Source organism: Salmo trutta, chromosome 37, assembly GCF_901001165.1.
Source record: "Salmo trutta chromosome 37, fSalTru1.1, whole genome shotgun sequence".
In the NCBI taxonomy this organism is placed as follows: Eukaryota; Metazoa; Chordata; class Actinopteri; order Salmoniformes; family Salmonidae; genus Salmo; species Salmo trutta.
The window spans coordinates 23,314,540-23,333,744 of record NC_042993.1 but is presented as its reverse complement, the minus strand read 5'-3'; positions in this window follow the sequence as shown (position 1 = coordinate 23,333,744).

Genomic DNA, 19,205 nt, shown 5'->3' with positions numbered 1-19,205 from the left:
GGCGACCATTTCAGAACGTTCTGGGGACGTCATAACAATACATTTTTGTTCCTGGGTTTGTCATTGACCTGTTTGAGTGACCTGTTTAGTTGAACTCGTTTTATTCATCTCAGTAGGGTATATTCATTTCCATTTATAAAAAGTGGAAGAGGTTTCTTCCTCATTTTCTTATCAATTAGAAATAGGTGGTCACTTTTAGGTAAGAAAAGGTTATTAATAACCTACATATTTTTTAAATAATAACCTACATATTTTTTTATAATGTACTATTAGATTAAATTACTATGTTCATGCATCATGAAGATCGATGGTCAAATATGAATTAATGGCTGCCTTCACTCCCATGAATCCATCTTCCTCCTATCATGTCTAACATAACCACAGTGGTTTGGACATCACTCATTCAAAATGGACTTGGTCACTGTGGTGCATACTGTAGGTTTGGCCCCAGGTCTAGACCAACCATCACCTTGTCCACGAAACCATGTGTAGCTAGACCATCCCTGAGCAGCCCCACTCAGTCTCTCTCTCACACACTCTTTCTCCCTGTAGCTTTTTACCATTATTCTACAAATTACTGTTCCATTAGATGAAATTACATTATGAAATGCTTGCTTCTTGAAAGCCTCACAGGCTCACACCTGCTAATTAAGTGCTCTCATGTAAATTAGATTTTTACCAAAGCTTTTGCATATTCTTCGGGAAGCATTAGCTAATTGAGTGGAATGACATGTTCGTTGTCTTGAAACTCAAATGAATAGCCACGATCCAAGACATAACCATAAGCAACAATAATTAAAAGCAATGAAAGGTATGTCAATATACAGTATATTAACTATTAATATGCAGATGTAATCCATTATATCTTGATCGCTCCTGGGTTATTAAAGTAATCCCATACATTCTCTGAAACTTTACCGAAGCACAGATGAATTAACGGCTGTTGAAATGGAGGGCAGAGAGAGATAAAGGGAGAGCGACAGAGAAACAAAGAGAGAGAGAAAGGGAGAAACAGAGAAAGAGAGGGAGAAAGATAGAGAGTAGGCTAAGAGAGGCTATACCTGTCAAACATTACAGTCAATCCACTTCATTTTAATGTCCTATAGCCGGAGCGCGTGAGTAAGGGAGCTAGAGTGTGAGGGCAGAGTAAAGAGAGAGTGAGTAAAAGCTATTTTGGACCAGGTACAAGGAAAGGCTTTTACACAGAGAGTGGTTAATGCACACAGTGCCCATGTCCAGCCTGCATTGCTACACTACGGTTGCTGTACATTGACCCACTCACATACAGTCCACCAACAAAATGGCCAATAACAGTGTAACATCGCACAGATGTCAGGCAAAGAAACCTGAGAGGCGTAGCTTAGGAAAAAGCCTTCCAGCCAAGACATTGACAGTAAATTGTCCACACGTTCCCTTTTTCCTCCTCAATTAGGGTTGCAAAGGGAGGGAATGTTACTGGTAACTTTAGAAATATACCAGTGAAGTACAGAATTTTGGGAAACTTTTAAGGATTTTAAGCAATTACATGTAAACAACATGTAAATAACATGTAAAAGATATAAAATAATAAAATAAGATAAATAAATATGCTGTAAAATAGTATCCTAAATCCAACCCATCAACTTAATGAATACCGTTTGTGTTCAATATGAGGGTTTCAGCGTGGGATATCCTTTATATTTTAACACACTTTGATTTATTTATGTCTATATGTCTTCGTTGTAAATCTTTTGGGGCCAAACTGTTGTCATTGTTGATTAGATGCTTTTTTCATTAATTACGCTATTTTCTCTTGAACCATATAGACTAGAAACTCATGGACAATATGGACACAAGATTTAGACATTTTACATTTTTATATGATTTTTTAAAAAGTTATTAAAGTTTAAATTACCAACATTTCCATAGATTGCCAAAAGTATGTTCATTAACAGATTTACAGACAATTCTGGTAACTTTGGTAAATTACTGGTTGTTTTCCAACCCTATCCTTGATACGTGGAGCTTGAAATGCAGGATTCTGAAAAGGAAAATGGAGCATATGGATTTTTGATTGGCACTAATGAGTAATTACACTGAAGCAGCATATAGGGTAGGATTTTAAATTGCTTAATGCTACAGGTTGAGTGGAACAGAGAAAACCCAGAGAAAGGCAGTATAACTGCACTCAGGTGGTCGTGAAAGTGCCCTAGACAGTACTTCATTACCTTCAGTACTAGACCACCCACTCTCAATTCCACTTGTATTCTCCTCTCTCCTCCTCTGACTAGGTTTTATAGAATGCCCACAATCTGTCTCCCCTGTGAAGCTTGAGAAATGCGTCCTTGGTTTGATCAACAGGGGGAGGGATTGTTCTATTCTAGACTTCCTTCAGGGACATCCTACCCAGATACTGTATGTCCTGTCCTTGCTCCTCCAAGAATCCAATTTCAATTTTCATTTCATTCCTCTTAAGAAATTATTGTTATTGATTGTTTTTCCCCAGCTCAACCGGTTGTTATGTGAAGCCTCATTGCCAGTATCTTACTGTTAGATCAGAATGCACGGCCTGAGACATGGACTCGGAAAACATGGTTATATCTTTATCTCCAGATCTGAGGGTAGCGGGAACAACACCATCGACATCACTGCTCTGGTTGAACAAAGTCTCTCCTCCGATCGATGGGTGTAGCCATCTCAAATTCTAGCCGTATTATCTTATTTTCTATTTGCATCTCTCCATGGTAGCGGCCCAGCATCAACACCCACCCAGCCAGACAGTAGTGCCCTGCCCTCGCCAGTGTGTGTATGAGTGAAACTCACATGGGTAAACCCAGGATCGATACCCAGGCTGGAGCAGGGCAGGGTAAGGGGGAGTGTAACCAAAATCCCCCTCTCCCTCTCATTAGGACCAGGGCTCTGGCCGACCAGGGACAGCAGAGGCCCTGGCTGTCTCATGCAGATGAGCTGAAACTCAAGGAGTTACATAGCAGCAGTTAGCTCCAGGACTAATGAACACACGTCTTGCTATTCTCTTTTTCTTCCCTCTATTTGTCGCTCGTTCTAGTTTTCTCTCTCATTCAATTTTCTCTCTCTCTCTGCTTCACACATTTGTTCCTCTGTATCATTCATTCTTTGTCTCTGGCACCTCTTGGACATACAGCACAGACTCAGGTTTAATGTTTGGACTAAGGTACAATAGATGGAATATACAATTTATCAAAACTTAGAAAAAAATTCCCTTAATGTTTTCTTTCTCACTTTCACTCTCTCCAGCCCCCTCTCCACCTCCTCTTTCTCTATCTCTTACCTATGATGTTATTCACAGCTAATATTCAAATGTTTACAGGGATAAATAAAAAGTTATAACTCCATTAGCAGATTGAAAAATGAGAATAAACGGCCATTGTCTGTACAAGTTGTTGCTTTGACCCCTCTTATTCATTTCATATACATCAGTACAAGGACCAAGTGAGATGTATTTATTTTTATTTTTTATTTCACCTTTATTTAACCAGGTAGGCTAGTTGAGAACAAGTTCTCATTTGCAACTGCGACCTTGCCAAAATAAAGCAAAGCAGTTCGACACATACAACAACACAGAGTAACACATGGAATAAACAAACAAACATACAATCAATAATACAGTAGAAAGATCTATATACAGCATGTGCAAATGAGGTAGGATAAGAGAGGTAAGATAAGGTAAGGGATAAGGGATCTGAGAATGCTATTCATTGACTACACCTCAGAGTTCAACACCATAGTACCCTCAAAGCTCATCACTATGCTAAGGATCCTGGGACTAAACACCCTCTGCAACTGGATTCTGGACTTCCTGACGGGCCGTCCCCAGGTGGTGAGGATAGGTAGCAGCACATCTGCCATGCTGATCCTCAACACTGGTGCCCCCCAGGGGTGCGTGCTCAGTCCCCTCCTGTACTCCCTGTTCACCCATGACTGCATGGCCAGGCACAACTCCAACAACATCATTAAGTTTGCAGATGACACAACAGTGTTAGGCCTGATCACCGACAATGATGAGACAGCCTATAGGGAGGAGGTCAGAGAGCTGGCTGGGTAGTGCCAGAATAACAACCTATCCCTCAACGTAACCAAGACTAAGGAGATGATTGTGGACTACAGGAAAAGGAGGACCGAGCACGCCCCCATTCTCATGGACAGGGCTGCAGTGGAGCAGGTTGAGAGCTTCAAGTTCCTTGGTGTCCACATCAACAACAAACTAACATGGTCCAAACACACCAAGACAGTCGTGAAAAGGGCACAACAAAGCCTATTCCCCCTCAGGAAACTAAGAATAATGGGTCCTAAGATCCTCAAAAGGTTCTACAGCTGCAACATCAAGAGCGTCCTGACTGGTTGCATCACCGCCTGGTACGGCAATTGCTCGGCCTCCGACTGCAAGGCACTACAGAGGTTAGTGCGTACGGCCTAGTACATCACTGGGGCTAAGCTGCCTGCCATCCAGGACCTCTACACCAGGCGATGTCAGAGGAAGGCCCTAAAAATTGTCAAAGACCCCAGCCACCCCAGTCATAGACTGTTCTCTGTGCTACCACATGGCAAGCGGTACCGGAGTGCCAAGTCTAGGACAAAAAGGCTTCTCAACAGTTTTTACCCCCAAGCCATAAGACTCCTGAACAGGTAATCAAATGGCTACCCAGACTATTTGCATTGTATGTGTGTCCCCCCCAACCCCTCTTTTACGCTGCTGCTACTCTCTGTTTATAATATATGCATAGTCACTTTAACTATACATTCATGTACATATGTACATACTACCTCAATTGGCCCGACCAACCAGTGCTCCCGCACATTGGCTAACCGGGCTACCTGCATTGTGTCCCGCCAGCCACCACACGCCAACCCCTCTTTACGCTACTGCTACTCTCTGTTCATCATATATGCTTAGTCACTTTAACCATATCTACATGTACATACTACCTCAATCAGCCTGACTAACCGGTGTCTGTATGTAGCCTTGCTACTTTTATAGCCTCGCTACTGTATATAGCCTCGCTACTGTTTTCACTGTCTTTTTACTGTTGTTTTTATTTCTTTACTTACCTATTGCTCACCTAATACCTTTTTTTGCACTATTGGTTAGAGCCTGTAAGTAAGCATTTCACTGTTGTATTCGGCGCACGTGACAAATAACATTTGATTTGATTTGATTTGAATCATATGAGGAAACACTATTCAGTTATAGTTGAATAGGCAATAGCAACCAATAAGCCAATGTGAATAGAAAATAACCTCGACCAATAGTAAAGTGAATTTGCAGTGAAAAAAATGTACTGTGTATTGACACAAAAGCTGACACCAAATTAAATTAATGGAAGATAACAGATTTGGATGGGCTTTGAGTGTAGGTAGATGATTAGGTAATAATCCTAGTTATATGTACATATCTACCTCAGTTACCTCGTACCCCTACATATCGACTCGGTACTGGTACCCCGTGTATATAGCTAAGTTGTCATTACTCATTGTGTATTTATTATAACATTTATTATTACATGTTTTACTTTTCAATTATTTCTCTGTTTTCAGTCTCTGTGGATTGTTGGTAAAGGACCTGTAAGTAAGCATTTCATTGTTAGTCTACACCTGGTGTTTACGAAGCGTGTGACAAATACAATTGTATTTTATTTTATTTAAACTCACATTTTTAGGTCCAAGGCCAATTGCCTCCCATCGACAGACAATATGTTCTCTCACTGATGAACCTCGGTGCTGCTTTTAAATCAACAGAGATGTTTTCAACCCATTCTAATCTATTCTGAAAATACATTTAGCTAAGAACCAAATCATTTATCATTTATTCATACAGATGTTCCGTTTCACATTGAAAATCTATTTTACAAGACAGAGCTGTTATGTCCCAAGAACGAAGTAATCAAACACTTCTAATCTTACCATCTAAAGTATTTCCATCTCAATCCAATATTGTGTTTTTGTCCTGCTATATATACTTTTAACCTATTCCCTAATATTTTTTTACCTAGAAAAATCCCAACCCACTGGACCCCTCTGATAGTTACTGTATATGTTCAATAAGATATAAGTGCTCTCCTTACAGTTTGTTATACATTTTCCCCTCATTCTATTGATTCCTCGGCCCAGATCTCCTGATCTATCTTTGGGAGCATCATTACTAATGTATTTTAGCTGGAGAGTCGTGCCCTGGGGTGAGCAGCAGCACACTCTATAACTGAATTAGACACAAGGAGAGACCTACAGCACTCATGAATGCACATGCAGCTCATTCCAAGTCACGCACCAAGCATCCTTATGGAACTAGCAGGAACAGACTGGAGTCACCTGGGATGGACGCCCACTGAGGCTTCACATTGCTTTCTCCTGGTCTTGACAAACACACACATCCCATGCACTCGTGTAGTTCCATTAACCCCGTCACGATACAATGAGACTTCTGATCAACATAAGAATGGAGAATATTGATGAACCATTCAGCATGATGTATATTGTAAAGCACCTGTTCAAACTCTCTTTTGCATTATCATTGATTCATTATGAATGGTTATATCTATGGGATCACTCATACAGTCTGATAGTGATGACACTATAATAGAGAAAGAAGCAGACAGCAGATAATCCACAGTAGACAAAATGAGTGGCAGACTGTGAATACTGTAAATTGGCTCTGGCAGTGAGGCGTTGAATAGAGTGCCAAACCCTGGGGCTCAATGCCTCAATCACATGTCAAATGTGTTTCATTGTTAGAGTCCCACTTTCCCACAGGCCCCAGCCTATAAAGCTGCCAATTGGCCTGGATGGATGGGCTGGGTCCATATGGGTGTGAGGGTTGGCCTACCGGAAGCCTGACAGTAATTACCGTTGATTGATGCTCTGATTCAGGAGCTAAGTCAACTCCAAACATCAGATGGAGATCTGCCACAGTGAAAAACAAAGACAATCATAGAAAAAAAGCGATACAGAAAAAAGGCACCTGGACTCAGTAATGGGAACAGCGAGTGTATGACTGTTGAGTGTGCTACCAACTGATCCTGAGACAGGAGATGTCAGAGATAAAGGCCCAAAACCAAACCAATCTCCAGCCCCATACCCTTAGGGCCCCATGTTGATTCCCTGTCATGGATCTGACAGGAGGGAATTATCAAGGGTCTGGGATAGAGGCTAGGGTGTGGTTTGGAATTGGGCCAAAAAAGTGAAGCGCTACCCGTCATCTATGAGTACTTAGGACACTGCTACTGTGTAAAGCTGAGGACTGACTGCTCCACATAAAGGAAATCAGATAAAGTCGTATTTTTCCCAATTTCTTATAAAATGTGAAGTATTATCACACAGTTTTGATGTTTTCTCAAAGCTCTTCAGTTTGCAGGTCAATGTAAAAGAAAATTATATCTCACCATCTGCTGAAGAAAAATTGAAGAAACATATTGAATGAACACTGACATGACCCTTCCCTATTGTGTGTTAGTTGTTCTTCCATGCTTATTAACCACTCCTTGGATCTTTCCAAACAGTGGTTGCGACCCATGTGACCCACTTGGCCTGTGTGGGTCAGAACTAGAAAAGCTCTATCCCGCCATGCAGACAGATCGATAGAGGCTGAGCCCAGCATTGATCAGGGACAGAGATAGTATCATCTCTCATCAATGATCAGCTTCAACCTGTTTGTTGAGATAAGGGATAAGATGACAAGAGGATAGTGTATGATGAGGGACAGAGCACAACCCCGACCCCTTCTTTCTACATGCATGTGTACTACACAATACTACATGTCTTATGGTTGTCTTTGGTCCAATGTGTTATTCTCAGGCATGTAAGCAACTGTGTAAGAGTGGAGAGTATAAAGAGAGAATGAAGAAGAGGAGGAGAATAAGATAGTAGAAGGGGCATGGGCAGGGGGTGGGGTGAAGATTAATACAAAAAAGAACTGAATAGAAACAAAAAAGAAAAGGGACAAAAGAGGAGAGAGAGGGAAATGGAAAGTGAGAAAGCAAGAGACAGAGGGTAGAGTGAGAGAAAGACGAGAGAGAAGGAGAGAGTGAGAGATGATTTGTGGGCCTCTCTAGTGTGCTAGCGTTACAGGAATGGCCCTCCTGGGCAGCATGAAAAGGCTCTTGACTGTTAGTAGTGGTAACACGAGCCTCCAGCTCCTTGCCCTGATAGATGTATTTACTTTTCAGCGCCTGGGCCCGACTCCGAAACAAAAAAATAAGCTGGGAGGGCATCAATATTTGTAGTAGTGATTATGATTATGTTTTTTTAACCCACCCCTACTCTTTGTTTGTGATGACTCAATGCTCTTCTTGGCTTTAGGATACCGTTTTATTTCACAGTGTGTATTGTTGCACTGATCAGTCATTGGCTGTCCTCAGAGGCCTGAGCAAAGTAATGTAGGCCTACTTCTATTTGTCAATGTCGTCAGATTAGATACAATATCTGGACATCTAAAAATGTGCTACCGATTATTTCCTGCTGTCTCCTTGTATTTGTCTCCAGCAAGTGGCACAGCGGTCTAAGACACTGCATCTCAGTGCTAGAGGCATCACTACATACCCTGGTTTGATTCCAGGCTGTATCACAACTGCCCGTGATTGGGAGTACCATAGGGCGGCGCAGAATTGGCCCGGAGTAGGCCGTCATTGTAAATAGGAATTTGTTCTTAACTGACTTGCCTAGTTAAATAAAGAAAAACTATTTGGGGGAGATGTTTTTCTGTCCACAGATTGTCTGCACATTGAATTATTTGTGCATATTTTCTATGATGTTATAAAGTACACTCTTACATTGTCTGAGGATGGTCACGTTTATTCAACTGTCCTATCAGTAGTATAGAATCAGTCCTACTCCTTTCAACTGTTACAATGGTCATTTTTGCCATCCTCACTTCTCAGGCTGATCTACTCAGATGGCTGTTTTTAACAACCTAAGTAAGGGAACATGCTACAGAAAAAAAGGTTATATCTTGAACCTTAAAGGGTTCTTCGGCTGTCCCCACAGGACATTTTGGTTCTACATGGAACCCAAAAGAGTTCTACCTGGAACCGGAAAGGGTTTTACTTGGAACCAAAACGGGTTCTCCTATGGGGACAGCCGAAGAACCCTTTTGTAATCCTTTTTTCTAAGAGTGTACTACTCTGTTTCAACTAGAGAACAAGGATGGAAGAGAGAGCGCCACGAGGAGCAGCAAAGCAGACAGCTATCAGTCCTAAGTGGAGGGGAGTGGCAGAGCAGCTCCCATTTAGGATAGTGGGCCAGCTATTTAGCCTGACAGCCATTAAATATGAATTAAAAACCACACAGGCCTCTTTGCCTCCGAAATGTCATTACATATATTTATGGTTAGCGATTTTTGAATAAGCAGTTTGCAGGGCTTCCCAGGGGTGGGATGGAGGGATGGGGTGGGGGTGGGGGGGGGGGGGGTATGGGACAGAATGTATATCCAATAGACAGGTCTGGTAGATAGGGAGGATGCCTAATAGCTACTGAAATGGAATCTGCATTAGGAGCTCTAACTGAGTAGAACACTTCAGGGGTCGGCCCCAGGAGGAGCAAATAATAGGGTTGTTTTGGAGTGGGTGCTTCAGTTTCTCCACAACAGACTGCACAGAGACGGGAGAGAGATGACATCTCATTTGAGAGAAGGAGGAGCATTTTCAGAAAAATAGGACATCATGGCTCTTAGAATCTTTGAGTTGAGTTTATGGTTTGGTCTTAGAAGGTCAGTGTGTTCCATCATTTTAGTGTGTTTAACCCTTGTTAATGCCTACAGACGTCTACAATTTATCATGTTAGGTGTCAGGTGTCAAATGTGCAGTGCATATAATGCAGTCTGGTTGTGGACTGAAAAACAATTTAGTCATCGGGACTTGAAATCTAATTTTAATTGTTTTACTTTTTCACACTGGACAGGGATTTTTCTGCATAGAAAATGATTGGGCGAGCCACCTAAGTGTTTTTTCGAGCCGTCTGTCACGATCGTCATAATAACTGGACCAAGGCGCAGCGTACATAGAGTTCCACATGTTTAATCAATGAAACTCACACAAAAAAAACAATAAAGAATGAACGAAACGTGACGTCTGAAGTGCTCACAGGCAACTACACAAAAACAAGATCCCACAAAACACAGTGGGGAAATGGCTGCCTAAATATGATCCCCAATTAGAGACAATGATAAACAGCTGCCTCTGATTGCGAACCATACCAGGCCAACATAGAAATAAATAACCTAGACCTGAACACCCCCCTAGTCACACCCCGACCTAACCAAAATAGAGAATAAAAAGGCTCTCTATGGTCAGGGCGTGACAGTACCCCCCCCCCAAAGGTGAGGACTCCGGACGGAAAACCTGAAACCAACTGGAGAGGGTGGGGGGGGGGGGTGACTAGTGTCGGTGGCGGCTCCGGTGCGGGTCTTAGCCCCCGCCCAGACCACGGGTCCGGCCATGGAGCCAGGTAGAAAGCCATACCCGGACTGGGCACCGACGCTTAGGAAGGCTCCGGCCATGGAGCTGAGTTGGCCGCCGTGCCTGGACTGGGCACCGGCGCAGAGGAAGGCTCCGGCCTTGGAGCTGGACTAGACGCCATGCCTGGACTGGGCCCCGACACAGAGGAAGGCTCCGGCCTTGGAGCGGGACTGGACGCCGTGCCTGGACTGGGCACCAACGCAGAAGAAGACTCTGGCCTTGGAGCTGGACTGGATGCCGTGGACCGTCGCAGGAGGTTCTGGACCGTGGACCGTCGCAGGAGGTTCCGGACCGTGGACCGTCGCAGGAGGTTCCGGACCGTGGACCGTCACCAGAGGCTCCGGACCGGGGACCGTTGCCAGAAGCGCCGGACCGGAGACCGTCGACCAGAAGCTCCGGACCGGGGAACCATCGCTAGAGGCTCCGCACCGGGGACCATCGCCGGAGGCTCTGGACTGGTGACACCCACTTCAGGGCGAGTGCGAGGAGCAGGCACAGGACGTACCAGACTGGGGAGGTGCACTGGAGGCCTGATGCGTGGAGCTGGCACAGTTTGCACCGGACTGGTGACACGCTCTTCAGGGCGAGTGCAGGGAGCAGGGACAGGACGTACTGGACTGGGGAGACGCACTGGAGGCCTGATGCGTGGGCCGGCACAGGATGCACCGGACTGGTGACACGCTCTTCAGGGCGAGTGCGAGGAGCAGGCACAGGACATACCGGACTGGGGACACACACTTCAGGGCGAGTGTGAGGAGGAGACACAGGACGTACCGGACTGGGGAGGCACACTGGAGGCTTGATGCGTGGGACCGGCACAAGTTGCACCGGACTGGTGACACACTCCTCCAAACGCCTGCATTGCCACATACTCCTAGCCAATTCCATTCTCCGGTATCCCTCCTCGCACTGTTTATTCAACTCCCAGGCGGGCTCTGGTACTCTCCTTGGGTCGACCGACCACCTCGCTTCTCCTCCCAGGTTGTCACTGGCTCACTCCCCGGCTCCACCGACCACCCCATGTGCCCCCCCCCAATTCTTTGGGCTGTCCTTTGGGCTTTTCTTGTGGCCGCGAACCCCGGCGTCGTTGCTGTCCTCCCTTCTCTCCTTGCGTCTGCCACCAAGGAAGGCGATCCTGTCCTGCTAGGATTTCCTCCCAAGTCCAGGATCCCTTCCCCTCCAAGATCTCCTCCCAAGTCCAGGATACCTTCTCCTCCTGGACATGCTGCTTGGTCCTGTTGTGGTGGGATCTTCTGTCACGATCGTCGTAATAACTGGACCAAGGCGCAGTGTATGTAGAGTTCCACATGTTTAATCAATGAAACTCACACAAAAAAAAAATATATAAATAAATAACCTAGACTAGAACACCACCCCTAGTCACACCCCGACCTAACCAAAATAGAGAATGAAAAGGCTCTCTATGGTCAGGGCGTGACACCATCTAAGTCCAGACACTGCTTTTAGAAGAAAAACATCTAGATGGAAAACCGCTTTCAGTGTAAACTTAAGCGACTAAAACCAGATATAAAGTATGTAGAAAAGATAATGGACCTATATATTTTTGCATAATATAGTCTTTGAGAGCTAACTCATCGAAATGAAAGCTAGACAGTCAGGGAGAATCGAAAATTCCCAAAACTATGAATTCAGGAGTATAGATTTTGTTATTATGTTTGAGCATAAGAACACAGCATTAGCCATGGCAAAATGCATAGAAATGCAGGAAATTCGATTTAAAACAGAAAAATACTTTAAGCTCCAAGGCAGGATATGTTATATCACAGGAAATTAGCTTTAAAACTGCGACCACACCCATTGCCACGCCTCCTGCCTAGCTCACCACCTAAGCTCCTTTTTGAGCAAAGAAAAAACCCTGTCGGCTTTGTTGTGTGATAATAATTGATGTTTGATTGCAATTGAGGCAATTCGATATATTCATGACAATGGACATATAATGCGGTTATACTGCAGTTGCATACACCTTCATTAAACGAGAGAACTCTTCATATTTTCATTAGTCGGACTAGCGCCTAACAAACTAGCTCCTAAAAATACATGCTAGGAATACTCTTTTCCCGCTGTCAACCACTTGCAAAGTGCACCTGTTTCATCTAGCCACACAAAAGAACAATATTGTACAGCAGAAGCACTATTGTCAAGCCCAAGTGGACTGCTGCTGTTTTTAAGACCGCTCTCTAATTTGCTTCCATTTTGTAGCCAAACCCAACATCCATATGTATAAAGCCTGCTACACTCTAGCCTCAGCCCCTTCGCATGTACACACCGTCAATGCCTGTCTAAAATACACAAGGATCATTAAATGTTTTGTATGTGGATCAATTGGTTAATCCAGTCCTCACCTTACACAGAATGTCCTGATCATGTAAAGGTCTGATGTGATCTGATAGAGGAAGTAACCGATTACACAACAGTGACAACAAATTCCATATTTTGTGTAAACTTACACTGGTAGCCCCTATTTGCACTGTGATTGTTGTTATTACAGTAACCACATCTAGACTAAGAAATGTTAGTCAAACAAGAGACATCTTACAAGAATCACAGACAAACAGAACACAAGAACATGCCAGACATTTAATGATTATTAGATTGATTAGTATGTTTGATTGATTTATTGATAAGTCTAGCCAACATGGAACCAACGCCATAAGGCTCTGCGTGGAACTAGAATTCAAGTCCAACGTATGTTTCAGGGTTACATTCTATTTCCTGTCTCCCCATGTGCTACAACACAGCAATATGTTGTTCTATGTCTTCTCTAAGGTTCACAGCATCACTGTTTTCCTCATCAATAATTTTTTTTTGTGTGATTTCATTCCTTTTAGTCCACTTAAGGGCCTTTGGTTTCCAAGGAGGCCATTGTATTTCCTCCATTGCCTAGCAACCACCACCAAGGCCAGCACTCCATTGTTGCTGAGGCTATGCACATGCATTGCCAACCATAGAAATAGAATGAACAGAACGCACGTCCCTATTTAAGTCAATTATGGAACAACGGGTGGACTGGCAGCCCTTTTGAGTATACCCATGCCTAGGTTGAAGATAAAAGGTTAGGGCAAGTTATGATTTGTTTATTTATTTATATTTTTTAACAATTTTAGCCATAGTAGTATGGCACACCTGGACCAAACTTGTGTTAAATGCCTTGCTCAAGGGCACATTAACAGATTTTTCACCATGTCGGCTAAGAAATGCAAACCAGCGACCTTTCTGTTACTGGCCCAAACGCTCTAACCGCTAGGCTACCAGAGCCGTTGTTTACTAGCATACAGTAGCTGGCCCCATTGTTGCAAATAGATATTAGAACCCTCTTGTCTTAACTTTTGTCATCTTCAACCTAGACCCATGCCAGGAAGTAAAAACAGGAAGTGTACCTTTCATTCTATGCTGTCATTTGTTGAGTCAACACAACTGACATTACAACAAATACATTCCATTGCATGAGCCTCATCAGTTAGCATAATTTAAATGATCATTCTATTATTACTATGGCAATCCAGCATCAGTTCATAGAACATTACAAATTAGCATGGAAATTATTGCATCACAATACCAGGCAGACATTGCGAGTGTACCCTTGAGTTCACCAGGTTTTGAGCTCCCAACCCATTCATTCTATTTCTATATTGCTGACTGCCTGCGTCTACTTTTCAAAATTGTACTGTAATTTCACAAAGTGGTATTTCAGCATTGGAGAGATAGAAAAAAACAGGAGGATCAGACAATTGGGAAAAATATGTTTCATTTGGTCATTTGTTTCTGAAGAAATTCACAGAAAATGGCAACTATTGTGAAAACAAATATTCTGCTTTTTTGCACGGTGACTATATATGTGTGAAAATATATAATGCTGCTACATGTGTACTGTATAGTATTGCATTACATTATTATGTAAGGAAACAAGAAAGAAAGAAAGAAAGAAAGAAAGAAAGAAAGAAAGAAAGAAAGAAAGAAAGAAAGAAAGAAAGAAAGAAAGAAAGAAAGAAAGAAAGAAAGAAAATAATGTACTGTAGAGAAACTCAAAGTAAAACGAAGGACTTTTATGTTGCAAGGCTTTCAGAGCAGATTTTCAGTGATGTCATTTTTACACAATTCCCTTGAATAGGCTAGCACCTGTGTGCATGGGGGTTGTCTGTCTGTCAGCTTTGAGTAAAAAACATAACCCATGCCAGCAAAAACATATCCATCAGTATTCCCCACTGCCCATTGAGACAGTCTGTGTCCTTACTCCTTGGAGACCAAAGCATACAGCACTCTTCTTAAAGACAAGGCGTTTGGAACTGTAGATATTGGATTGGCACCCACTTTTTACAACCCAAAACCATCTTGAAGTGTGGCTTCCATGTAGTGCTTTCTTATTTTCCTCTCTTTTCTCAAATTTTTGTCCAATTCTTAAGTGCTTTTCAGGTTCCCATAATAGGCCACCGTTTCTTTTCTGTCAGGGTTCGCCGTTTTCCACGCGCAGATCAAGCCCGTCTGGATGACCCTTCTAGGTGCCTAAATTGAAACATGGTGAGTACCTTCCATTTTGCTAATGTAGAATGTAGTCCTGTCATTATGTGGGTGCATACGGATGTATGTATGATTTATGATCTTGACATGTCATGATTTTAAATGGTACATTTGATCATGTTAACCTGCTCTTTTTTATCTGCATAATCAAAGTCAATTATGGTTTGTCTCTGAGCCAGTGCATTATATCTCTATACACTCTATGCTCCTGGGTTATCTAGTATCCTTCAGCTCATACTCATTGGATTTGTTAGATAAAAATCTGCATGTCTAACTAGCTCTCCTTTGATTAAGGAAGAGTGCATGGACATCATGGGCATAAAATTAAAAAGATGTAATCTTTTCCTAAAGACTATTGACCCACAGAGCATGTTATCAAAGGCACACACACACACACACACACACACACACACACACACACACACACACACACACACACACACACACACACACACACACACACAAACACACACACAACACTCCTTGTGTAGTGAAATTATATCAATCTATTTATTTGTTATACAGGCTCAAACTGCACAACACTGCACAACATTGACTGTAAATGTGTTTCCTGTCATGTCCGTGACAATCGAGTTACTCAACTAACCATGCAGGACCTGTACATATGATGGAAACCCCTATAAATATAATGCACATGCAGTATATCCTTTAATATGCAGAGGAGAATATGCATTAGATTACAGCCTATGCCAGTATAGAATAGACAATAACTTTGAAATAGCTGAAATAGTTTTTAGGCATTAACTACATGTGTTTAATGTGTAAATATCAATAAATGTGTTATTGGAGTCCAAACAGTAGCATAACGGCCACATGCCAGCTACAAATGTCACACAATATTTCATACCTCACAAACTGACTTCAGATGCCAAAAACATTTATCTTGGTTAATCCAGAACGTAAATATTGTGTAATTTGGTCAGCTGCGTGATTACAAATACCCTCGACATTCTGGAAAATAATTTTGCACCGCAAGGAGTCTTTTTCCAAATCACTCACCAGCCTACAGTAACAGAGAAAAAACCTTTGGAATAATACAATATGTACATACTACACACTACCTTGATGTTCCAAATATTCAGTGGGCAACAACAAGAGTTAAAGGAAGAAAATACATGTTGTTGTGATTCTAATAGTTATTAATAATTGACAGAACATAGTCAAATAAATGGATTAATCATCACATCATGCGCAAACATGATTATTTGCTTTTGTTATGCTTTTCATGTCTATATTTCCAGTATAAAAAAGTTAATTGGAGCTCATAAATACAAATCAAATCCAACTTTATGCACACGTTATTGAAACAGATAAATTCAAAGGGAACCTCAAAGACACAGCTTATCTTTAGGGGTTCTCTCTATGCCTAACTACATGGCAGTAACTGCATGTGCCAACCTTTGTGGCACACAGTGTGCCCTGATAGCCAGTTATCGCTGGGGCTTATCACTGGCTCTCCATCCAGCTGGTGTGCCCATCTACATCACCCTGGCCTTGTCCTTCCACTACCACCCCAGGGTCTGAGAGGCCGTAGAACAAGGCACCACCCCCAACTGTCTCTTTAACACTATGGAAATAACATCTATTAAGCATCATGTCTCTCATACGCCTTCATAACCCTCTGGTATGAAGCCTGTGTTACCAAATGTATTAAGCAGTTATAAAATGTTTGGTGAGTTTATGAAAAATGATGTGATGCACCACGATGAGACATGCAGCCATTAGTTAATGGTCTGATAAACATCTGTACTGCTGCTGCTGCTTCGTAACAGTGGTCGCTAGATCATTTGATATCTGATGTTGACTGATACGTTTGTTATGAGTACAGAAGTCAGACAGACATATGGTGGAAATATGTTATACAAACAGCTTAGAGGCAATCCCTGGTTACCCCATAGTCAAGATTTGAATTAGGTTTAAATGGTTTATATATTTAATTTGATGTTCACTTCAAGGAGGCAACGTTGCAGAACTGACAAAACGTCTGGCCGTATCAAAATGAGCAGAGGTATAAAACTTAAATGTGATTTTTATTTTTACTTTCTGTCATGTGTTTCTTTGATTGCAAGTAAGGGCACTTGATAAGTTGTCTTCATGAAATCTTCTATTACAAGGAGAAGGTCACCTAAAACTGGCATTTTCTCTTTCAAATGCCTTTAGCCTTCAGCCTGAAGGTCTGAAGGTTGTTGTGATGTATAGAGATTAGTTCAGCTGGAAGGAGACTGAGGTTCCCTGCAAATATCCTTCAGTCTTTTAAACATTAGCTAAAGGAGGCCACCTTGAGTACATCTTGTAGCCTGGCAACTGAATAGGCAAGGGTACAGTAAAGTGAAGCTAGATGAGATCGTGCTATCAAATTACTGAGCATAGTGTATTCAAGGGGGGCATAGGCCTACTTATTGTTTACACTTAGATGCACTGCCATCATGCTAATAATGAGACTATAAGGAGATGAAGTACACACATTATTCTTTCCCAAATCAGGCTCAACATTGACTTGATGAATGATTATTTGATTCTTTGGGTTGCTACAGCACACACGATGTGCCTCTATGTGAGTTTCATCTTCTAAAACCAATAAAGCATGCAGCCTTTCATCTTAAGAGTCCATAGCTGTGTGGAAGACTAGTGATTTTGTTGTTATGTGTCAAAATTGACAACAAGTCATGGTCTACCTCATTGCTTTGAGACAAAAAAAACTAATATCCAGGTCCCATATCAACGCTTATTTAATACTTATTTTTAAAGGATGTACAACTTTCTCCAGATTGCAACCATCTCTCCATTATGATGTAGTTTTTTTTGCTATTTTAAATGGAGATATCGGTCCGTAGGCAGGTCTAAATTCAAGTTACAATATCTGGGAAGCTGTAGCCTGGGCTGAACAAACACCACTGCCTCATTCCTTAACTCTTTGTCTCGTTCATTTTCAGACCCGTTCACCCTTTTTCATTGACTTTCCAAAGCAATGAGGGTATGGAAGGGACTGCAGAGATTTTTGAGAGTGATGTTTTCCATCTTCCCGTGCTGCCAGTTGAGAGGACAAAATTCGAAAGATAGGTAGGCCTACACCAATTTTATATTAGGTAAACTTAGGTCTGTCAAAACTTCAATTAACTTTCCGTCTAAAACAGCAATGCATTTTTATTTAGGCTATTATATCAATGATGATGAATATGAAACCATAAACGTACATTTCGGATGCACGGACAACACTCTAGTCTAGTGTCTAGTCTACCTGATGTGGGAGGGATCAGCGTCCCAAATGTCCATTCCGGCACGCTGATTGGTTGAAAGGAACAGCATTTTTTTTTTTACGACGACGACTATGATGATGAAGAAGAAGGTGGTAGTGGTGGTGGTGATATAGAGAGCAATAGGGATGACGTCTTTGTGTAGACATTAACTCTGCCATGGTTCGTTCAACAAAGCCTATGAGGAAATGAATGGAGTTTTTATATGGTTTTTGGATAAACACCGAAAATAAGGTCTGTGGTAAACACAGGCTGAGGAGATCTTATACAGTTATGTTCTATGAGGTCATCTTAATCAGCTAACATCACTTTTTGTGAATTTTTAAGCATTCATGTAACTTCAGAAAACATAACGCACATAAAGGATTTGGAATTCATAAAGTTCATGATAACTTACTGATACCTCGTAGAACAAAACGTATAAAATCTCATAAGCCTGTTTTAACCACAGACCTTATTTTCGGCATGTATTCCAAAACCCTATTCTTTCCCCATTAATTTTGCCCAAAGTAATGGCTGAACGAACCAGAGGTAAATCATTTCTGTTTTTTAGGACTACAAACTGTCGAGCTCTGTAGGATTAGTTTAAGAATGTAATGGTGATGTCATGATGATTATTAGGCCTATGAATTGCACTATACAAATATATATATTATTATTTTGACCCCCTTCAGTTACGTGGCAGGCTATTCCTCGGAAATCACTCATGTCAGGCTTCTCCGATGCACAACTGTGCTGCGCGGCTGTCAGCGTTGCGGTCTCATTCAACACTGGAGACTTTGGCGCCATCCCTGCGGACACCACTTCTGCCGTGAGTGCATGGATCAGATCATAGATGATGGTTTCCGCGACATCGAGGGGCTTGGCTCAAGTCCCTGTCCACGGTGTAAATCAGTTGTAGCCTATTAAATGTGTAACCGTGACTGTATGT